Below are 25,011 nucleotides of genomic sequence, written 5' to 3'. Positions count from 1 at the left end.
AAAAAAATACAGTAGATATGTTTCCTTCGTTCCATAATAAAAATGTCCAGGGAATTAATTCCTATATAACAGAATATTTAACAATATTGGAAGAAAATATTTCAAGTTACTATGACTAGAAACGAAATCCATTTGGCACAGATAATACATCGAATTGTGAATTTTCGTTACAAGAAGAACAATTAGTTACCTTATCAACGGATGATCGTACTCTAAAAATGAAATTCTCTGAAATAACTCTCGAGAAATTTTGGATTTTTGTCCAAGCCGAATACCCAGCTCTTTCTACAAGGGCAGTGAAAATTTTGTTACAGTTTTCAACATCATATTTATGTGAGCCAATATAAAAACTAAAAAGCGTGAAAGACTTACTAAAATAGACAAAGAGATAAGGGTAGCTATGTCACGTATTAGACCTGACATTGTGAAATCTGCAAACGTCAAAGAGCTCAAGTATCGCATTAAAATAAGTTCCATTTTTATAAAAGGCAAGTTCACGCATATTTTTATTGTTAGTTTTTTGAACCTAATGTTTTTGGTGTTCCCCATATTTTTCTTATAATCAAAAGTGTGCCTTGACTTCGAAAAGGTTAAGAACCACTGGCTTAAAGCCTTGTCGAACTGTTTGTTCTTATCTCAGAAGAAAAAACATAAGTTTCAAACTTCCACGATATTTGCAGGATCTTTATATATCTATTCTGATGAATACCAACGGTTCCAAATGACTTTAAGCTCTATCCTTTGGTATCGTTTCATTCCATAAGAACCTAGAAGTCTTGAAATCAGATTTAAAATGGGTAATTATGTGCAGATCCACAAAATGAAACCTGAAGCAAAATTAAAGTTAAGCTAGATGTCTATTGTATCACACCGAATTTGCTTTTCAGCAAAATCGATAATCATCATAATGTGGAAATAATGTCCAGTATGAGTGAGTTTTTATAAATATATTCATTTTCAGACTTAAGGTTAATGTTTAAAAAATTATTTCCATCACTGTCCATTATTTGCACGCTAAAAGTTATTTTGTTAGTAAAAATCTAAGAGCTAGTACTTCCGTTAATGAACGTATGTTTCATACGTCGATATATTCGCATCGTCAATAAGAGAAATATTAATAAAGGTGACTGTCCAGAAATGAGCCTACAACTGGATGAATTCTACCATTCGAATATCCGCACACATATAACAGAACTACTAATTCTACTCTACTTTAATTATAGATTGTTTTAAAAAAAATGCATACGATTTTTAAATAAATTCGATCCCTACCGATGGGCCACACATTTCACACAAAATATTAATATCATGCAGCACCGATATGAATCAGGCATTCGAGATTTAAAAATTACTCAACATGGCTGATATAACATGGTGGGTTACGGTTTTTTTCCATTGAAACAACTCTTTAAACTATCGGGACTTACACAATTATACAATTACTTAAGATGTAATTAGAGCAGTAATTGCTAAGCAGTGGTTATACAAACCATAATTACTTTGACAGGAATTAAAATCTTACATCAAATCAGGAAGAGACAAATAGCCTCCTTTAGTGTTTTAAATGACTCTGCCTTAAGAAAAATCTATTCTGCATCTGTTGTCATATTACCTGAAATGGCATCGCTGTAAGCCATCGCTGTAACTCTTAATACAATCTAATTGTCCTTACAAATTCCTAATTTTGAATGGCTCAAAGTAAAGGAATAGCTTCTATTTTTCTCGTAGGAAAATAGTCATTCGACGCTAATCCAGCAATTCACTTAATTGGGTGAACAATTAAGTACGGATTTGGAAACAGGAAATTCTATTTATGAAAAATACGGCAATCCCGAAACGGTATGCCACTCAAAGAGAATGAAGGCCTTCTCTCAAGATCAGAACAAAAGAGACTGAGAAGCAAAAGAAATGCGTGTCTTCACGGAAGATAAGGTAACTGTCAAAGAAATAGAAACTTAAAGGAATTTTCTCCTGGAGCGAGTGGGGGAGTTTATGTTCTCCAAACTTCTTCTAAATGTCTTTCTGTCAGAAACAAAAGGGACGTTTAGACAGATTTTTGAAGTCTGCTCCTCGGAACTTGCTTACATTCTGCAGCAAGAAAGAAAACAATTTGTTTACGAGAAAAAGTAATAAAATAACGACTGGCTTTGTGAAACGAGTCTGGATGGATGGATGGACACACACACACACACACACACACACACACACACACACACACACACACAATCTTGGAAGAATGAGATAGAAATACAGCAGTACTATTTCCTTTCTATCTCTCTGTCCGTAAAGAATGAAAAATCCTCTCAATTCTGCAGAATGTCTGGTAACAGTTTGAAAACCTGCAGGAGGTATACTTTTAAAATAGATTGCGGGCATTAAAGACTTTAAACACTGTATGCAATCGTTGTTCAATTAAAGGATTAATGCATGTGTCACAGAAATGTACAGAAAAAAAAACAGACTGAAATGAATCATCCAAGTGAAAAGGGAAAAGGTTTGATACGATAGTGGAATTAAATGAATTTATTAATTTATGTAGGGTTGCAGCTATCCAGTTGTTCTATGATGGGGAATAATGTACTTTTCTTCCTCTTTTTTCGTTGGTTTATTAATCTTACTCTTCCCTCTCATCGCTCGAACTTTGCATAACCACATTTCAGTCAAATCTAGATGATTCCGTTAATTCACAGCAGAGTTCAGAATCTAGTGCTTTGCCTTTAGGTATAATATTTTGCTCATAAGAAAACAGAGGTAAAAACATTTTTTTTTATCCCAAGTTGTTAATGCGGTTGATGAGTTGATGATTCGCATTATTAATTTTTGCTCTTGGATAGGATGGGGCTTCCACGTGATCATGACTTCAAATGAGAAAGCAATAACGATCACCGATATAAGTGTAGGTTTGCTTAAGAGAAAACCTAGATTTGTCTAGTTCATCAACAGCCTGAATTGGCTTTAATTAGTAACAGTTCAAATGAGATGACGCGAAATCATACAAGTCGAAAGGAAATTAACAAAAAAAAACAAACAAAACGAAACGTTGTCTACCGTGTCTACTGTCTGTCTGGATTAAATGGTTTATTCTATGCTTGAATATACATTAATATCGCTACGCTTGCGTTTTACAAAGCCCAAACGATAATCATCAATAACGGTGGAAATCATACTCATGAAAAAGAGGGAAAAAAGTCCGAACTTTTATGAGGTGCGATACTCGGAGAATACAGAAGTCGTAACACTAAACGGTAGATAAATAATACAACAAAAAAAAAGCTCGAAAATTTACAAATAACTTTCACAGCCTGAAATGTAGATCTTCATAAAGGTAACTTAATGTCAATAATAACAAAAAAATGCCATCTGACACTTAAGATAGTTTTATATCCTGAATAAATCTCCTTATAAAAATAAAAATAAATAAAAAAACTATGAAATTGATTAGAAAAATCAAGATTCGAGGTTGTTTGAATTCGAAAAATGGAGATAACAAATGAAATATATAAAAATAACAATTTGGCGGAGTGGGAGGGCTGTCAATCTATACAGAGACAATCCTCCGCAGAGAAAAAGGTCACAACCAATCTTCAGAGCCTTCGGAGTCAAGTGCGCATCAGGGATAAAGAGCCACGAGTTCGTGAACTTTCGTGCTCTGAATAAATAAATATCTTTCGTATTTCATAAATTCAGATATATTCCTAAAACGAATATTGTTGAGCTTTTCACTTTACAACAGAAAATGGAATTTTTATCGACTACATTTGTATGTCATGAAGAGCGACATTTTTCGAAGAAATTGAACTCAAGGATACAACGTTTTATCGCCTTCTGTTGAAAAACTGAAATTCTAAGCATATTTCGTCATTCGTTTCCTTTCAATTTTATTTATTGATTCGGACTAAATTAATACCTTGTATTAAAATGAAACAGTGCGCCGTCACAGATCTGCTGTAGTGAGTGTGCAGCTGATGGCCCATAATAGCTAACAGGTTTTAAGCAGAAATATTTATTTCTTCGAATCACAGGAAATCTTATTAGTGCAGCACGTCAAAGACGCCAACAAAAATTTGTTCATGGTAACTATTTCTAAGTCCGCGCGGTTAGCCTAGTGGCTTTGCGCTTCGCAACCATATGACTGGGGAAGGAGTGTCCTTGGTTCGATGACGACGTGAGGAGCTGAAGGATCTTCCTCAGCCATAGCCAAGTTAGCCGGTCTTGGGCCAGAACAGCAGGGTTTTTTCCGTCAGTTTATCTGGAGTTGTTCATCCCGCAAACAGGCAAACCGTCCCCGTGAACACACAGGCATACAGCCAGGAATACTTCGAGGCGTAAGGGTGACCATTCTATCCTCGTATTTCGGTTACGAAATCCAAGCATGCTTGGAGGGTTGTGGGCCTTAAAGGCCTGTTAAAGCCATTGAGATAGATAACTATTTCTAGTATTTTATTAACTTTAGCTGCTATCTTTTCTACATTTAGATAATGTTTAAAGCTTTTTATATAGGAGTATCAGAAACAAAGGGGTAGAGTTTGTTTCCTTAGTCAATATGTTACGACCTCAGATTGTAGGAATTAGTGAGACCTGGGCTATCAGAATCAGACCTACTAACTGGTATCGAGTGTCATGGGTACAGTATTTTTAGGAAGGATAGAGTGGATAGGAGAGGAGGGGGCATACTGCTAATAATATTGGATGACTTAAATCCAGTTAGAATTGAGACCTATGAATGTAGTAATACTACTAACAATATTTCATGTGTGAGTTTGAAGCCATCTGGTGCGAGGGAATCTAACAAGACAAATTACATAGTGGTGTGTTGTTACAGACCTGGTGGATCGGTTTCTGGTGATGAAGAAATGCATCACCAAATAGAAAAGGTGAGCGGGGAAAATAGTAATCATAATGGGAGACTTTAATTATCCAAATATTGATTGGGTAGCAGTTGAATCTCATGAGAAGAATGAAAATGCATTTATTGAGTTGTTGCGGGACAACTTCCTCAAGCAGTATGTGACAGAAGGAACTCGAGGTCAAAGAGTGTTAGATTTGATTATAGTGTCAGAGGGCGTTTCAGTTAAAGACGTAACTATTCTGCCTCCAGTTGACAGTGATCATGCGGTACTCACTAGGAAGAGACCAAGTTTATGAATGTTCCATTCAGAAAAGGTTACATGCTCAACTACAAAGCAGGAAATTATGACGAACTGGGAAGTATACTTCATTCAGTGGAATGGGATCGGTTGCTGGATGGAAAGAATATCGACAGTGCATAGGAAGCATTCAAAAAATACTTAAATGATGCGATATCAGAATGTGTCCCGAGAGTTCGAAGAATAAACAGAGTAGGAGTCAAATGGATGTGTTATCTTATTAAGCAAGAGATTCGTAAGAAAAGGACGATGTGGAAGGAATACCGTTTGCAAAAGGATGACGTCCGTAATGAACGTTATAAGCAGCAGGCTAGAATAGTCACAACTGTTGTAAGGAAAGCAGGGTCTGATTATGAAAAGAAACTAGCTTTGTGTGCTAAAGACAACCCACAAGAATTGTATCGATATGCTGCAAATAAAAGAAAGAATAAATTTGAAAGAATAACTCTTCTAAATCCAGATGGTGTGAGGTTACGGATGCATAAGAGATTGTTCAATTAATGAGTGCCCATTTCGTTAAAAGCTATTAAATTTGTGAACGCAACATTGAGCTCACTGTTACCTCGTCACTAGATGAAGAAACGCAGGTGTGTGAGGCTGAGGTATTAGAGCTGTTGCCAAATTAAATGAAAATTCAGCAATAGGGACTGATGGAATATCAGCAGTGTGCTAAAAGGTGTTCAGCTGAACTAGCCATTCTTTTGACCATTGTCAGAACAGGGAAGATTCCGCAGGAATGGAAAGAATGTATGGTAATTCCATTGCACAAGGGCGGTGCAAAGACCGATGTATCCAACTATCGACCAATTAGCATCTCAGAAGTAGTCGTGAAGATTTTGGAAAAATTGGGCTCGCATTCAAAAATGGGTTGAGAGTGAATCTCTACTTTGCAATGAACAACATGGGTTTACTAAGGGAAGGTCATGCAACTTACTTGCATTCTGTAACAATGTTACCATTTAACTAGACAAGAGTAAATAGATAAACCACGATACTTTTGGATTTTGCTAAGACTTTGACATAATACAGCATGGCAGACTGCTGCATAAATTGGAGAAATGGATCTGGGTAATACAATACTAGTATGGATAAGAGGATAGCTGAATGACAGATATCAAAAAGTGGTATAAGGGAGATCTGAGTCTGCAAGCTTTAAGGTAACAAGTGGTGTACCACAGGGATCAGTGCTTGGTCCACTGTTATTCAATCTATACATTAATGATATTGGGAAGGATTTCACAAGCGACATACAGTTATTTGCTGATGATGCAGAGATAGGTAGGGTAATCAGAAATGTTGCTGATATGCAGTCTTTGCAGAATGATTTGAATAGTCTGGAACTTTAGGCATGGAAAAATGGGTGTCAGTTCAATGTCAGTAAATGTAAAGTCATTCACTTCGGCATGATTAGATATCTAATGTCGTAATATCTTGGTGGAATTAAGCTAGAAGAAACTGATGAGTCTAGGGATCTTGGAGTGGTAATAGATAGGAGGTTGAAGTTTAGGGGTCATGTGGCAAAGATTGCAAATACAACTCAAAAGATAATTGCAATGCTGAAACGAACGTTCACATGTAAATCTAAGGATATAATTTTGCCTCTTTACAAGGCCGTTATAAGACCTCATTTGGACTATTGTACGTAGGTCTGGTCTCCTGATTTCCGTTGTGATTCTGATATATTGGAGAGAGTACAAAGTAGTGTTAAAAATGATATAAGTATTATGGAATACTGATTATGAAGAGAGATTGAGAATTTGTAGACTGCAGATACTAACAAATAGGAGAAAGAGGGGGTGATAAGATTGAGACTTACAAACTTCTGAAGGGGTCATAAAGGATTTCAACTGATGGAATTTTTCAATTTATGGACGAGAGGGCATCGTTGGAAGCTGAGCATGACGGCCACCAAGAAGAGTGTGAGGGCTAGATGTTTCGCTCAGAGGGTGGTTAGTGATTGGAGTGAATTGTCGCTGGATGCTGTGAGTGCATGCAATGTGAATGAATTCAAGAATAAGTATGATAGCTGGTGTGTGTGTGTGTGTGTGTGTGTGTAGTATGTGGCCTTCCTCGATGAGTCTCTTACTGCCTGGAAGTCTCTCTTAATAATAATAATATGTTCAGCTATTTTTATTTATAGTTAACATAAATATTTAAATATTTCTAGCTCCATCATTTTAACACTTCTGTTCATTAATTGAAGTATTGATGTTGCCAGTAACTCCAACACTTTGTCACAACGAAAACCTTCATAAATTCACAACATATCTATTAAATACTTCAGCGCCCATAGTTACTTCATTCCTATACATATGAATTAAGTTCCTCCATATTAGACAACCTCTAAATTGGAATATGAAGTCAAAGAAGTGACGATGAAACTCCACAAGATGCTCCTTGATTAAACTGTGGTCCAACTGAATTTCAATCTGCAAAATTAGCATGCCGAGTAGATCTAATGATTGTGTTCGTGAAAAAAAAAAGATTGATAGGTGGATTGTGACATTGCACCGTATCTCCTTAAACCCTAGGAATGATGGAGTGGGTTGTTCTGAATTATTGCCGAAACAGCTTAGGCTATGAAATCAAAGTAATGCGTCTGTTAATAACGTGTTTTCCGCTCGGTGTTCCAGACCAGTAATCCAGTAAATGACTGGAATTTGTTTTCTAAAAACACGTTGTCGGGTTTTAATTCCATTATGAAAAAAGTCGTGTTTTTAGGTGGACAAATCACTTTTATTACGGTGTAAGACCAGATCGGATTGAAAAGGATCCACTTTTAGTCAAATGCAGGTATTTCAGAAATATCTAATCTTATTACCTGAAAAGAGGTTGTAGGTTAAATTCCTTTATGAACAGGAACAAAGATTTACATATATCATTACGACCAGCAAATGAACAGTTTTTATTCAGTTACAAAAAACTAAATTAGGATTAAATATTCTTCTGATTAATTTATATATTTAGCTTCAGTCTGATAATGATTTTGCGGAAGCTGATAATTTCTAGACATTTCTCAACATATGCAGAAGACACTGTAAGAGGTGAAGTTAGTTATCCTCACTCTCCTGCTCCAAGGGAACATTCACACTTCAATACGATACACTGTTCAATGCGATGAAATGTATTATGCTGCTTTAAATACAGCATAATACATTTACAGAGAATATCCTTCATTTTAGCATAACATAATACAATTTTTATCTAAATTAATCAATCTTTGAATTTGTACCAGAAGATGGCATGTCTTAATTCTTAATAAGTCAAAATGAATATGAAGTTACGCTAGAATTAAAGTCTAGAGGGTTCTCTAACTGCTCACTCTATCTGCAGTTTGACTAACAGTCAAACTGCAGATAAATTTGTATTCTTTTGCAAGCTGCGGACTACAGCGTTGTAACACATCGACTAACATCAAAATTCTGCTTGGCAAATGTTGTGGGTATTTTGGGAGCTATTTGTTCGTTATCCACTCACGTTTCAAATAATGAGCTTCACGGGATTGCCGAAGGGGGAACACCGCCTAAACAGCGAAATTGGAAATGACAAACTCACTGTCTCAGAAATAGATATTCTCTACAATCACCAGTTACGAACGACGTGGTCGTGTCTGAAGTATGAAGAAAAGGCGCGTGTTTGGAGTATTTCTTATCTATTTGTGTCACAGTTCCTGAAAATAATAACTCAGTCATTTATCAGATATGCCTATCCCAGAAATGTTAACTTCTGCAATAAAAAATATTCCCCCCCCCTTTCATAAATGATCAAGACCCATATTTAAAACGAATAGAGCTATGGAAGTGCATTAAAAGCAGTTCAATGGATCTGTATAGGATGAGAGAGTGTGTTATAATTTTACTAAACTTGTCCTTTTACCACATTTTTTGAAATTTAAATTCGTGTTTTCCACAAGATTTCTGTACTTTATATAATTTTAATGACCTTTCCCCACACCGTACATTGTCTTAATAACCTGATAGCTCATTACAAAGTAGAAGAAAACATTATTTCCGTTATATTGTATCATTACAAAAAACACCTTATGCTTTGCTGATGACAAGACAATCCCTTTTCTTCATCTGACAAACACTACAATGTACAAAGATCCCAAGCTGAAAGCTCTACCCTGACTGACATACCTCACATGGGACGAAGATAACGTTCTGAACTTCCAGTATGCAGAAAATCTGTGCTATCATCTTCTTTCTGGCAATAAAGGTGCTTCAATATTTATGCGAAAGGAACAGCCAAATCCTTCAAGAGAGCGAACACCCCACACCTAAAATCTTCGGTCTTCCTTTAACACAGGGTAACCTTTCCGAATACGTCTAAGAAACTTTCTTACCGATACAATTGGTAACGAGTGTAAATCTCATTTCAAGTAACCTTGAAATATTCTTCTCACATGTCGGTTGGTGATGTGCAAATACCCTCAAAACGTGCATATGTTATTCAGTATGAAGCTAACAGAATTCTCTCTCTCTCTCTCTCTCTCTCTCTCTCTCTCACACACACACACACACACACACACACACACACACACACACACACACACACACACACACACACACACTTCATAGTTTGCGCTTTGCTATAGGTTATTTTCCGTATCTCTTTCACGGAACTGGTCAACATCATTCTTTTAAACCAATGAAAACACAAGGAGCTTCTAATCCACATCCAGACACAGTTCAACTTCGAACCTGCAGACCTTCTTGAAAATGAAAAACAAGTGTTTTCATTTCGGCAATAAGAAGTCCAGGTTTACCGATAACTGTAATATTAAGTAGAGCAGCACTTTTCGCTTTATCTTTGTTTTTAACGAGCGGAAAAACAAAATTGCAAGGTAAGACTAACATCCAGCTTATGTGCATAAGATGCGGAATCTTCAATTTTCAACTGACTGGCTTATTTAGGTGGTCGTATATGATCATGGCGGTTTTATCACCTCAAAGTCGAATTTTTTCCCTTCCTGAAAATGAAAACGATAAAAGGATGAGGAGCCGACTACATCTGCAATATTCACAATTGTCCAGCAAATAATTTAATTTTCATTTCTCGCTTACGTAATAAAATGTTTTTATATTTAATATCTGATTATTTGTGCTACTGTCCCGAGGTCATATTCATTTTCTGCTGTCATGAGTTTCCGAAGTAAAGAAGTTTTACACGTATCTTTACAATTAAGCATTAGATACACTGCTGGGAAATAAGTGAAAAATCATAGTATGAGGAACAAAAAATCAGGACGTCCACAATAATAAGATGTAAGACCCCCTTTCGCTGCGATGACTGCAACAATCCTATGAAGCATACTTTCAGAAACGTACTACACGGATCAATAGGAATTTTGGACCATTCTTCCTGTAGACATGTAATGAGGTCGAGGAGTATTCAAGGTTGCAATGTCCCTTGACCTCACCTAACGCTCCAGATCATCTCACAAATGTTCAAAAAGGTTTAGATCAGGGCTCTGTGAGATCAGTCACGTGCGAGGATGTTCGTATCCACAAATCTCGCAATTAAAGCAGAAGCTTCGCGACATGGTGCATAGTCTGGCTGAAAGAGACAGTGGTCAGGTTCGTAAAACCCCCAGAAAGTATTGTGCTGCATTGTCCAGTATGCTCAGATACCTCAATGTTCGTGGCATCATAAACAGAGATCCGAACAAGGACAAAAAGAAGGGTCCATATCATCACACCATCATCTCCGAGTTTTAGAGTTAGGGTTATACACTGTGGTAAGACACGTTCACCGGACATCCGCCACATTCACACCTGTCCACCTACTCGGTAGAGATTGTAGCGTGATTCGTTGCTCCATAACACAGCTTTCCTTTCTGCGTCCCACTTGAACTCTGCTTTCAAGTTTCTGCCGACGAATGACGACTTTTACATATCATCCTTCGTAGTATCCTACAGTCATGCTCTTTGAAGGTAGTGAGTCGCCACTGTAGATAACGCTTGTATTTGACTACCTGCACTTCCATCTCAATATAGTATCACTGAGTGTTGACCTGAGATGGCCCAATTTGACAACAATTGGTCGAACAGATGGGCCTGCAACATGGCATCTTATCAAAACGCCTCTCAAATTTCGTTAGTTACGTAAAAAAAAAGTAAAGAAAGCTCATCATCGGCCTATTGAAAAATAAAAGGGGTACCAGAGTGCCCCAGAAGAGAAGAAAAAGAAGGGCGAGCAAGTGATAGCGAGGTTGAGATGGGGGGAGAGTGGTAGAGAAATAGGAGAGAAAAGGAGTGGGATGGGAAAAGCGGGGGGGGGAAGAGTTGAAGAAGAAAAGTAGGCCTGAGCTAATGATTCCCATCCAACAAGCTCTGGGCTATCAGATGTTTAACTCTTTCGCGCACTGTCTCACAGGTCTGCTGGGCGACCGTGACCACGGGGGGTAACCGGCGCCCGGGTGATCGACCCAATCCTTTAGGTCGACCGCCTAAAGTTGGCTCCTCTCTTTACATTGCACAAGATAGGAGGAGAGCACCACATGTTCTTAAATTTTTGCTCACCTAGAGTCTCTTTTTCGATCACCAGGAAACGTCGTGTAGCCCCGTAAACACAGTATAGCACATCCGAGAGATGGCTATCCAGCTCGTACGATTGATGTTGCTGGCACATTTTATCCTCACCCTCCACATGTGATACTTTATTACGTTAATCACAAATATTAGTAACTTCTGCCTGTTGTTTGTTCGTGGTGGAAACTGCAGGAAGATGACTTGACCTGCGTTAAGAGTGGGATGCGGAGCACGCCACTCAGCCTCCTCCAGATGTTTTAGGAGACTGAGCAGTGGTAGAATGCATACTCCACATCATCCACACTCAAGTTGAAGTCTCAAAAGGGGTTCCTGGTGTTGCGGAACCGCCAGATGTTATTTATCTGGAAGGCTGCGGTATGCTATCCTCCATGCCAGGTCCTTTCTTGTCGAGTAGCTACGGTGTCTTTCTAAGTGACCAAAGAAGATGTCGTAATAATTTTTGCTGCACCAAATGTTGTCGATGTCTATACCCGAAGAGCGGAGTTACTGTAAAGTCCGGCAAAGCTGGTTGTAGTATTCTGGGACAATTTCTGCCTTGGATCATTGGTGGGTTGGAATTCCAAAGAGAGGAAGCTTGAAACTCAAATAATACCGAACAAGATAACTGATAAAATGGTTAGGTTGCAGTATCTTGTTCAGATGGAATCCGGTATTACTCATGAATCGTATTTTGAGAACTGGGAGGCCAAATCCCCCTCGCTTCTCTGGAAGTTGAAAGATCTTGATATACATTTTCGGACGCAAGTTGCCTCAGAAGAACTTTAAGGATTTCCTGTAGAGCCGGCTCTCTTGATGATCCGAGATGTCTGTAATGTTAACAACATACTGGTACGCTGGGCATACAATGGTCTTTATTACTGTGGCCTGGGAGGAAATTGACAGCAGTCCGATTTTCCAGTCCTTGAGGCTGTTGACGTTCTTGGCGATGAGATGATCTTCGTCGACTTCAGGGTGCGCCGTGAAAGGTATCCCTAAGATGGTAATGGGGTCTTCCTTAGGAACTAGACCCAAAGGAATATTAACTGGCTCCCAAACTCCATATGTCTTTAGCTGAGTTTTGTCTGGGTTTGGTCTTAGTCCAGACACTTTGAACCTCTCGAGTATGTTAAAGCCTTATGGAGTCGTTGTCCGTAAGGGTACCCGCCATGTCATCCGCATAAGTTGTTATTTTGGATTCCTCTGTGGTGAGCAGGAGTGGTATCTCTATCGGCACGAGAGTTGTTGACTGCCTGTAGAAGAGGCTCAAGGACCAGAGCAAAAAGAAGGAGGGGGATGAGTGGGCATTCTTGTTTGACCCCCTTTTTGGATGGTAATGGGGTCAGATAGATATCCATTGATTTGGAGGCGAATGGAGCTGTTGTTATAGCCTACCCGAAGAATGATAAGGAGGCGCCTGCTGACGCCGACTTCCTGAAGGATGTAAAACAAATATGAGTGTCGGACGCTGTCAAACACTCGGTGGAGATCGATTGAAAGCAATGCCATCGGATGTTTCTTGATGGATACCAGACCGAGCAGATCTCTGATGAGGTACAGATTAAATTCTATCGATTGGCCTGGGTTGCCATACACTTGAGGGCTTTTAATAATGTATTTCATCCCCACTTTGAGTTTGTTGTTAATGGCTCGGGCCAAGTCGATGTAGTCGAAGTTGGAAAGACTAATTTGGCTGCCAGTTCTTGATCAGGGGAGGGAGAGAGAGAGAGAGAGAACGATCCCGTGTTGGCCTTGGGGATGAAAACCGTAAGGGCATTCCACGAACTCGCCTGGAACGTTTCCGGTGGTAAGGAAGATGTAAAGCGCCATGAGATCCGGGAGTATCAAGTCCCATGCCTCACGATAGAATTCTGTCCCCAGTCCGTCTAGACCAGGTTCTTTCTTACCTCGGCATTTCTTAAAGGCTGTGGTTATTTCGGCAGCCGTAAAAGGAGAATTCAATCATGCTTGGATGTGCACAGGGAGGATTGCGATGTTCCAAGAGGAGTAGCTTGGAGAGGCACTGTTGTCTGAGTAAAGTGAACTATAGTGCCTATGGAAGGCTTGCAGGATGTTCTAAGTACCATTCAGGATGTTGCTGCCATCGTGTCCGGACAATTCATCACAGAAAAATTCATCGCGCGAACTATTGATTATTGAAAAACTCGCTGAAAATATTATTCGCTAGAAAATTGACATGATATTGCATTGATACCAATATATGAAAAGTAAATGCAATGCAAGATAAATTTCACAAAATATAATATTATTATGTATCTATGTATTACTCCATGGGGGTAGCCGAGTGGCTGGTTGCTTCACAACCACATGCCTGAGAAAGGAGTGTCCTGGGTTCGCTTCCCGTCGCTGATATGAGGAGCTTAGGGTCTTTCTCAGACATATCCAAGTTAGCCGGTCTTGGGTGAGGACTGCAGGGTTTTCCTCCACAGTTTATATGGGATTTTTTTCTTCCGGAAGCAGGCCAACCGACCATGAGAACGTAACGCTTCTACGGACATAGGATACACAGGCAAACCAGCTTATCCTCGTATAACTGTTGCGGTTATAAGGAATATACCCTCGACACCGTAAAAGTAAAAGAGGGATTGATCTATGTATTATTTATTTAGATTTTCTTATATTTTTTATTCTTATACAAAGAAAGTAATATTTTATTGATTGCCGAGTTTCCAAATTTCTGTTTCGTCTTAAAATGGTATAAATAGTCTTTCTTACTTTGAAACTACAGATTCTGTTGATGGAATATTAATATTTACAAAATTATAACCGCAACCGTTATACGAGGAGAAGGTGGGTGGCCCTATGCCTCCCAGAGTATTCTATGTCTGTAGAAGGTTATCTTCTCAGGGCCAGTTTGCTGGAGGATAAACCCCACATAATCTGGGGAGAAAAACCCTGCAGTCCTCGCCCATGACCGGCTAACTTAGCTATGTCTGAGAAAGATCCTACACTCCTCACGGCAGCGACGGGAATCGAACCCAGGACACTGCTTTCCCAGGCATGTGGTTGTGAAGCAACCAGCCACTCTGCTAACCGCGCGGACTAATACATAGATATGTAACAAAATTATATTTTATGAAATTTATCTTGCACTGCATTTACTTTTCATATATCGGTATCAATGCAATTCATTTCAGTTTTCTAGCGAATAACATTTTCAGCGATCAATAGTTCGCGATAAATTTTGCTGTGATGATTTTTTCCTTGCGATGAATTGTCTCCGCAACGAATTTTCCCTGAACCTGCTGCTTTCCGTGATGGAAATCCTGGTTCTCTTCATGAAGCGCCTGTTGTAAAAGGCAGGCGACGGCGTGTCTTCCGAGCCGAAATGTGTTCTGAACTTGAAGTTTCTTTCCTCCGCTTGCCTTTACTGTTCTGCGTCTATTTCGGTGTTAATTTCCCGGATAATGTTGTCACATGGTATTCCTTGGCGTTAGCTGGCTATGAGCCAGCTCCTTTCTTTGTAGAGGTTTCAGAGCCGAGATCTGTAAAGGTAGAGGCACGTTCTCACCCCATTCTATCATTTTGTTCTTGATGGTGGATTTAGATTGCGCCCAAGTGCCCCAATCCCAGTCAACATTCGTCCAAGTGGAACAGAGATGGTGAAGCTGGGCCGAGAAAAGGGACGGGAAGTCTTGGTGTAACTTCCAGGGGCCCGGACCAATTTCCACTTTTTCGAGATGATGGTACTTGAGCGCAATTATTTTGTGTTCTGAGATGTTGTTGCTGATGTTGACGTGTCTTACCATCTCGACTATAGAAAAGAGCGATGATGACAGATAAAAACGGTCTAACCGAGTACCAACTCCATGGCCAAACTACGTGTGGGGATTAAGATGTCGCCAAACATCAGTGAGCTGAGTATTTTTAAAGTGGACTTCAAAGTGTCTGTAGCCGGATGTTCCTAATGTTGGGTTCCCTGCTACTTTCTCTAATTTCGGGTTCGCTACACAGTTGAAGTCACCCATGATGATGACGTGATGGGCGCCACAGAGATAGTTGTTAAGAGTGTGGAAGAACGCTGGTCTTGAAGATACGTTAGCCGGGGCATAGATGTTAAGGAAGCTGGAAGTACAGCCCCGGAACTTCCAGTCTATGGCGAGAATTCTTCCTTCTGCAGCCCTTTCAATGTTGTGAAAGGTCCTAGGAGGGGGGGGGGGGGGAACTAGCATAAGTACCATGACTCCGGGGCGCTGTACTGTGTTGGGCCGAAGTTCCAGTACAATGTCACGGGTTACTTTTGACTAAGTTCCTGCATATCTCTATAATGGTAAAAATGGGTTTCCCGCTAGCATCAGTTTTCACACCGCCTCCTGTTTGAGTGGTGATCGCAGGCCTCTGATGTTGAGCGAGGCGATACATAAGGCTGGTGGTGTCATTGATTGTTTATTCCTGATCGAAGTCTTTTATTTTAAGGTCTTTTACTAGTCGAAGTAGGGATTACATAAGTAGGGGTATGGAATATCCGGGCTCCCCCTGCAGACGTGCTTCAAGTTTCGAGCACGACTTCGCCAGGACTTCGAACTTGTGTCTGCTGTTCATTATCTTGAAGCTTACTAATTTATCTTCCGAGGTCTTATACGTGTAATTATTGAACTGCGACCCTGTATAGCGTTTGATTCTGTCCTTGATGTTGTTTTCTCTTGAAGAAGGGGGGGGGGGGTAGAATCAAGCTCGATTTCGGATTACGATGTTTCTGTTGGTTTTCTGGTCCTGGATTTCCGTTTCTTCTACTTTTTAGGATCCGATTTTTCTTTACGTTTCGCCGCCTTTGATGTTTGTGATGGTGGGGACAGCATGCGAGTTAATGTCCCCCCCCCCTCTTCGAGATGCATGACTACTATAGGGGAGGGGTCGCTTGCTTCAGGGGGAGCAGTCTTGTCCTCGGCTTTAACGGCTGATATTGTTACCGGTAAGATGACGGCTTCGGTGTAAGTTTCTGGTTCCGTCTCAGATGTTTTTTCGGCTGATCTTCAATTGCCGGGTCGTTGCTGCCGCTGATGTTGTCGAGGTAGAAGTAGCTACGGGGGTGACACTTGTAACTACTTTCTTTATCTTTCCAAGGACTGTCTGCGGAAAGGTTTTCTCTCCAGTGGTCTTGGGGAGTTGCGGGAATTCTCCTTGCTCTGAAGGAGAATTCCCGCGACTTAGGGTGTTACTGTGTCATTGGCTCGATAGGTGCCCCTGCTCTTTCCGCAAAGGTACGTAGCGGGAAGCTAGTGATCCGGTGGTCTGAAATACTGCACTTACGGCACTGGCTAGATATGTGCCCAACACTGACACAATTGAAGCATTTGGCTCGGGGACAATCTTTGCCCTGATGTTCAACCGAGCCGCAACGGAAGCATTGTCTCTTCACTCCGGGGTAGTGCCGTTCACTATGTTGGGCACGGGTAACTTCATGTCCGTTGTGAAGGTTACTTCCCCCGGAGAACCAAGTGGGATCTTTAGAAATGCTTTGTTTGATGTTGCTCCCCTTTCTCCACTTAGCAAAGGCTTGTACCAGAATGTCATATCCGACTTGAATGTACTCCATAGGGAAAATGTCGATTTTAAGTGTCCTCATTTGGCTCCCTACAATGACCTGTGTTATACTGTATACGGTTTCCTTATACAGAGAAACCCTTTAAAAGTTTGTCTCTCGAATCGGTGTCGTTCACTACTACGAGGTACTTCGTACTGGGTAAAAGGAGTAGATATTCTGTCTCTTTAAGGTATGATCTCTTTAAGGGTCTTAGTTAGAACTCTAGGTTCCTCCAATCTTGGCACTTCGATTGCACGAGTTCTCGTTCTGGAGAGAGGGGGGGGAATTGAACAAATTTACTCATTTTGACTCTGCGTTTATAGTAAAAAAAGGGGGGGAAAGAATAGACTCTAAGTCGACTTACTTAGAGTGTTAGTAAAGTTAGTCAATGAGCCTAAAAGGCTAATAATCCCGCTCTAGTGGGAAAAAATAATAATAATATCCCCACTAGAGCCAGAAAGTTGGTAATAAACAAATAACAACAATTATTTAAAACAAAACAAAAAAAAAGGCTAAGGGGAAACGTTTACGTAGAGCCATTTCACGCGGACATATTTGCATCGTATTTCACCAATTTATACCACTACAAACACGTTATTCGTAACATGGCACGATGCACTTTGCCCATGGGCGTGTCCGTTGACTTCTTTCCGAGTAGCTTATGTCCATCTAGTGTCTAGAGTGCGAAAGTTATAGAACAAATACTATTCAAATTTAGATTTAAACCAGCACATACTAAATGAAAATGTTCTCAAAGTTAGTTTCATGACTGTGAGGGGAAAACTGGAGAACCCGGAGGAAATCTAATCCCGAAGTGACAGTCTGAGTCTGACTAACTCAATACTGGAAAAATGCACAACAAATGAAACAGTTACTATCTAATCGCTAATCGTGGCCAAACCAAAGGGCTTGTTAGTTTTACCATCGTCGTATTGGGTTGCTTGTTCAAATTTTACTACTGAAAAAAAAAAAAAAAAAAAACATAATACTGACATGTTCAACAAATCCAAATTAATCACTGTACTTAAATCTTTATTAACCTTTCCTTCAACCATCACTAACTCTAAATCTGTCCCTAAACTGCCTGAACTAATCTTTCAACTTTGTCTCCTCTCCATTTCCAGTTTCATGAATTCATCTTATTGCAGCAAGCCAGAATGATACAATCCTTCATACTTAATCTTTCCTGAGTACACTGACATTTCTCGTCGTCTATTAAAACCAATACGAATAAACTGAGAACCATAATCCAATAATAGCCTCACTTTTAATTCTACAGTCTGCTGAGCTCAATAGTTGTGTTAGCCATATGTTCCATCAACTTATTCCTATCAACCAAATTACACAAATTATTAACTTTTTTTCTGAAATCCTTCCATTCCACTTATATCCATCTAATTAACGAATCGGATACAGTTGCGTTTGTTCACATTGGATTTTAAACATCGCTTTTCTCTTAACTATTAAAATGTTTTACAATCATCCTGTAAAAAATGTAGATTATTCGATCAATCGGCCACTCTATTCAAATTGACATCAGCAAATTTCTCTCGTAATATTTTAACCTACACCATCCGTGGACACATCAAACTACAGAAGTCCTGAATGATGTTGTCTATTATTCAATCAGTTTGCCAACTATCTTATAAGTTAGTTATCAATACCTATTGGTACATTTTAAATTGATAGCTCTTATGTGGAACACTATCTAAGGGTGTTCAGATTACCTTGATGTATTCTTCACTGGACTTTTCTTTTGTAAAAATAATTACCATGCCGATCTTCTCTTAAAGAAACTAGACTGAGGACTGCATATCAAGTAATTCCTGTCAAGAATATCATGAAATCCCAAATAATATTCCATTATCTATTAGGTCATCTTTGTTGTGGTTCCATGCAATGAAGATATCATCTACATATCTCCACCAATAATTTGATGGAGATATATAGATGATATCAATATTCCATTATTTTATGTATAACATTAAGAAGACCCGCTGATCTCTAATTTTTCACTTTATGTGATCACTAACTCTAATGAATTGGAATAATCCTTGGAAACTACGAATAACAAGCAACTATTCGCAATCAGGTTCTCATTGAAGATAGTGAAAAATGGATTTATTATTCCCGACAAACATCGTTTTGCTACCAAAGAAGAACGAGATCTCTACCTTTAAAAATTATTAAAAACTGAAGCGATTAAAGATATGAAATATTTCCTCAACCTGTATCATGTGAATCGATAAATCTTGTCCTTTAAGATGCATGTGATCTTCTAAATGACCAGTATTGACTTGCAAAATTCTTGTTAAATTCCTGTGCAGCTTCAGCTGGATCATTCCACTGAAATAATTTAATTCTTTATTGTCGGCGCGTGAGTAATTTGCTTATTTTGCGTTAAAGCAAAGACGGGCCAATATTTTAATGTTATGAAAATACAGATGAGCGGCTTTTACCTAGGTTGATAACTTGAACTTCCGCTTTAGTCCTAACTGGTTAAAATGCGTGTCAGTTTAGCGAGAAAAGCATTGGACATTTGCACTGCAACACTGATTAAGTGAAGCTCACGAGATATTTTTGGAAACTTTCAACTTTTCTACGTGACCGGAATGACCGCTATTTCTCATGACCGCTAAGTAGCTTTTTAATGAAAATATGCGTTCCCCTTGAAGCCATTGTAGGTCACTTGCAGCTGCTCAGTTCTCCGAGTTATCATTCGTGAATGTAACATTAAGTTTCCTTGAATAATATATTAAAGGCTGTCGCATAAAACGACTTTCCACACAAAGGAAGACCAACGTGTGCGTTACAATACACTCATGTTTTTACACCATTGTCTAATTCGGGGATCATGTCGACTGAACTTAAAAAAATCTATCTTTATACATTTTATAATACATGATTTTAAAACAGGCCTGTACACAACACTTCTCTATGAGGTTACTAATCAACATTGGTTAAGTTGTATTAGTAATAGTCATAAATAATTAAAGGATCTAAATAGACTTTACTTGAAAATTAATAATAATCCCTTATGAACGATGGTAAAGCTCTTTTTAGAAGGCGTTGTTGTACAGCTTGTAAAGCACGATTAGCTTTATAAAAAATATCAGTTATACTCGTAATTTTAATTAGAACATAAACAAACAAGCATGAGTTGCCTCGGCATTTCCACTAATATGTTTTAGGATGCTTGCTGACTTCTGGGATGAACGAATAGCTGATCAGTTGTGAAGCAGCCCATCTCTTACAAGAAAGCAATAAGAAGATGCAGATCCATAGAGAAGCGGAATTCATATTTGCAACTAGTAACAATACCAATACAACCCATTCCGAGGATATTTAATTTCCTATGTACAATTGGCTTTCGTAAGATTAAACTGATAACCATTAAACATTCATCCACACTGACTATTTAATTAAATTAGCATACAAAATGTCTGAACTGCTTTTATCAACCATTGCCGCCTACAGTTTTGCATCATCGGCAAACAACTGAAGATACCCCTTAAATCATCCTCTATATCATCAATGTAAAAAATGATTTACTATTCATTTTTTACATCATTAATGTAAAAAATGAATAGTAAATCCCATAGTGGAGAATCCAGAGTTACTTCACAATTTACCCCATCCTCCTAGACTTCATTCCACCACACACAAACTCTTTGGTCTGTCAGTCAGCCATCGTCCTATCCATGCCACTGCATCATATCCATTCCCATTTGATCCAATTTATGTAATAGTTTTCCGTGCGGTAATCTGTCAAATGGCTTTACCAAGTTAAGCAGTACAATAGTAGCGAGCTCTCTAATCTAGTTCCGCTGTCGTAATTATAAAAAGGGAGTAAATTATTAAGGCAAGACCTACCTTTTACACAGCGGTACTGCCCACCATGGAGTATCTTCTTTCTTTCTTTCAACCCTTCCTGAATACTACCTTTAACCACGTCATACACTGTAAAAGAAAATCAATACCATCTAATCGTCAATCTTGAATCTTGAAATCGAACGTGCAAATTTTAAACAGCTTTGACATTATCAATTTTTTTAGACGAAAATAAATTTCTAACAGAGCTATTTCCTCACTCACTGAGGAAATAGCTCTTGGTGTGGAGGGGGGGGGAGTGCCTTAACTGTGAAATGTATTTGAGTGTTCATTTATAATAACTATAGTTAGAGAAAAAATTGCTTAAAATGTCACATACTTTGAACTCTTCGCTTGCTTCATTAGATATTCTAATTAAACTCCCTAGAGAATGTTCTTTACCAAAATACAATCTCTAAACTGGGTTTTGGAAATTCCTTTCCAAATGTATTTCAGATAATAGTCCGTTTAGAGCATAGGTTTGCTCTAAACGGACTATTATTTTGCCAAACTAATATTGCCAAACGTTTTCGGGCCACCGCCCACTTTGAAAGACATGAATTTTGTAACGCCTCCTATTATAACAGTTTGAATAAAACGATATTTCAAATACTCAATACTGTACTGTCGACATTTCTTCTTATATTCAGACATAATGAAGTAACAAAATTTGCAAAAATATTCACAAAATAAAAGATTTAATTTACACTTTGTATGACTCCACTTATCTATCACACTTTCGACTGATGATTGTTGGCAAAGCACACCAAAAATAACGAAACTTATTCCTAAACCACTAGTATTTATAGATTTGAAATCTATTAATCGACATCGTACTCGTGCTTTGAACAAGTCACTGCAAGCACCCATATTCCTGTCAAAACATGCTGAATTGAGTGAATTACCTACATCATAGTTGACCAACATACTACTACTTAAGACTCGTCTGCTGCGTGGATAGACTAAAGCCTGTATCGCACATTCAATTTTTACAACAGCAAAAAATTAATAAATTTTTTAAGTATATAAAAAATAGAAGTTAAAATATCCTGTATGACATGTTCAATTTTCTCGTTGACATAGAAAATTTACATCTATTTCTATCTGACATGGTAAATTTTCAAATGATTAAATAATTGAAATAGAAAATTCATAAAAAATTGATCGTGTAAGACGGGAATAAGATGAATTAAAATTCAATATTTAAATTTTAAATGATTATCTAATCGCAAAATCACGAAAATAATCAATTTTTAAATATATATTATTAATTTCTTCTATAAAGAGCCACAGAATCCGTAGACCGCCTGAACGCCCCAAATGCTTCTGATCTCACTATAGCCCCCCCCCCCAGAAGGCTTCAGCGCCCACTGGGGGGCGGTACCGCCCACTTTGGGAACCCACAAAGTTGTCGCCAAAGGAGTCGATATGACATTGCTAGGGATCGATTCGGGCTCAGGGGTCGACAGAAAATATAAGACATCATTGTGTGGGTAATATTTAATTCGGTTAACTTGGATTACCTCCATAACAAAAGACATGGAGGTAATGACAACGCAATTAAGAGTGAATCGTGGGATCAGTACCTCCATCTTACAGGTCCATGAATAGGACCTGTAAGATGGAGTAAGGTCATGAAAATAGTTACGGAGGCCAATCAAGTAGGCCAAAATGACGTATTTACCAATAAACGGATGTTGGTGGTTCCTGACGACCGGCGCAGTGGAAGTGAGATTGCAACACGTGCGTGGTTTTTATTTACTGATACAAGTATTCGATCCCATCTCCTTTTTGGGCATCGACATACAAGTGAGGGTTAATGTTCTAAAATTCATCAACATACATATTATAATTCAATCGTTATTCATTCATGAACTAAACCTCTATGTTGAAGAGTTGAGCAGGGCTGGTAGTTATACCAGTGATAGTAATACCAGTAGTTTATTAATATCACTAGTAATACCAGTGATATTACTAGTGATAGTAATAGTAATATAATAATATATACTATATTATACATACAATAAACATTGTAACTAAAATAAACAATCTAAAAATTCACATAAGCGTCTTTTTTGCTTGTCCTATTATAAATACGTAATAGTAAAATATAGGGGGGTCGATAAAAAGTCAAGAAACGCTTGAAGGGGTTGACGGGCAAATGACTTTGGCGACCCCTGGTTTAGAGCAATCCACTATCCGTTGTTGGTAGTCTATACGTTTCGTTTAAGACACGTGCGCACCGTTACTATGGCAGCAACGGTCTCTTGTTGAAGGATTGCAATTGCCGATAAGTCGTATGCTTGCATATCATTTTACGTAACGCGTTATGCTATAATGAGAAGCATTCTGGCTTCCAGATTTTGTGGTTTCCTTCAAATATTAGACTACTAAAGATAGCTTCTTGAGAACTTATGGAATACACATAATCGAGTTAATCACTGACATATTTTATTTCGAATTTATACAAATATTTATTTATTTATTAGGAACTGTTTTCTCTTAAATAATAAGCTAACCATACTGTATGCCTATGTAATAACTAATAATATAAATGATAAGGTTTACAGTAGTAACATTTTTATTCTCATTGAAGTGACAGCTAATATCTGATTGGGGCTTCACTATATTAAAGGAAGCAAAGTGCACTTAAACTGTAAGAGATCGTGCAGGCAATTTTCACTCTTCATAGTTTTCAAGTAGAAACACCCAGAAAACAGAAGATACAGAGTGCATCAACCAGATTACGCAAAAAGAACTACCCTAGCGATGAAGAACGCAGCTGATTAAGTGGGAATTACCAAGAAAGCTGAAAAAGGCACAAGTGAGATATGCCATTTTTGCTTACTTGGAAACAAAGTCGGGTGGAAAGACTCCGCAGCAGCAGCAGCAGAGGTTGCTGTCAGCTAATATGGCACTCCATAAAAAAAAAATTACCAAATGCAAATTTATCTTTCTACACCAAAACCAGTCAGGCTAACTGCATTTGTTAAAGATTGCTCGGGCACATTTACATCTGAATTCACGATCGCTATCGGCAATATTCAACCCAAAAATAGCTAAATGGAAATAAAAGACATGCACGAACTTAAACTGGGTGACTGAAACTAGCTATCCATCAGGAATGGGCAAATTTGGTTTCTATTTATAGAACATTTATGTTATTGATTGATTTGCATACTAAATTAAATTTCTCAGAGTAATGAGAAATTGGGGAGGAGGAGGATTATAACTGCATTGTATAATACATTTGAGTGTTCATTTGTAATAAGTATGGTTGTGGAAAAAATGACCATAATAATTTTTTTCGTTTTCTTTTAATCCTTACTTATCTTTGAATTATAATTATAATTCAATAATAAATAATGCGATAAGTATAAAACTTTTTTACTTATGAATAGCAGTCCAGTTTTAATTTATTGGTGTGTGAATTTGCTTATCCATCCAAGCGCTGGTCTATTTTTGAAGTTTGGTGGGCTTCTGCGCTTTACCAATGTCACTATACATCGAAAGAAGGCACATTCGGTAAAGTATTTTTGCAATTCACATGCAGATAAAGGAAATCAATTTTGCGAATACCTGCTATTCCAAAGCTTGTCTACTGCAAGGGACTCCCGTTGCCTTAAAAAGCATTCGGAAGTTGTTTTAATTAACATGATTACCATACGAATGATTGTATCTGTATAACTATTATTATTATTATTTGACCCTCCAGAGAGTCCAAGAACTCACCGAGGACTCATCATACATAGAGCGAGCTTACTAGTCGGAAAGGTGAATTCGATTAATGCCAATTTCGAAGAATAAACGTTTCTGACGTTTTTCAAGTTTTTCGGTAGAACCTTCTTTAGAAGACGAATACACCCACAAATCCACACCATTCGTCCATACCACTACCTATGTATCTATCTGCATATAC

General features: G+C 38.4%; 1 long non-coding RNA gene across 1 annotated transcript in view; it reads right to left on the bottom strand.

The window, feature by feature from the left end:
- Positions 1-25,011, bottom strand: part of LOC150104527 (uncharacterized) — a 116,363-nt gene that overhangs the window by 31,233 nt on the left and 60,119 nt on the right. The window contains exon 2 of the long non-coding RNA XR_016548533.1: positions 21,096-21,182. This is a non-coding gene — a long non-coding RNA (uncharacterized LOC150104527). The remainder of the gene's footprint in view (positions 1-21,095; positions 21,183-25,011) is intronic.

The sequence above is a fragment of the Typopeltis vanoorti genome, chromosome 7 (assembly GCF_054136105.1).
Source record: "Typopeltis vanoorti isolate ZY-2024b chromosome 7, IOZ_Tvanoo_1.0, whole genome shotgun sequence".
Classification (NCBI taxonomy): domain Eukaryota; kingdom Metazoa; phylum Arthropoda; class Arachnida; order Uropygi; family Thelyphonidae; genus Typopeltis; species Typopeltis vanoorti.
This window is presented reverse-complemented; position numbering and strand designations above follow the sequence as displayed.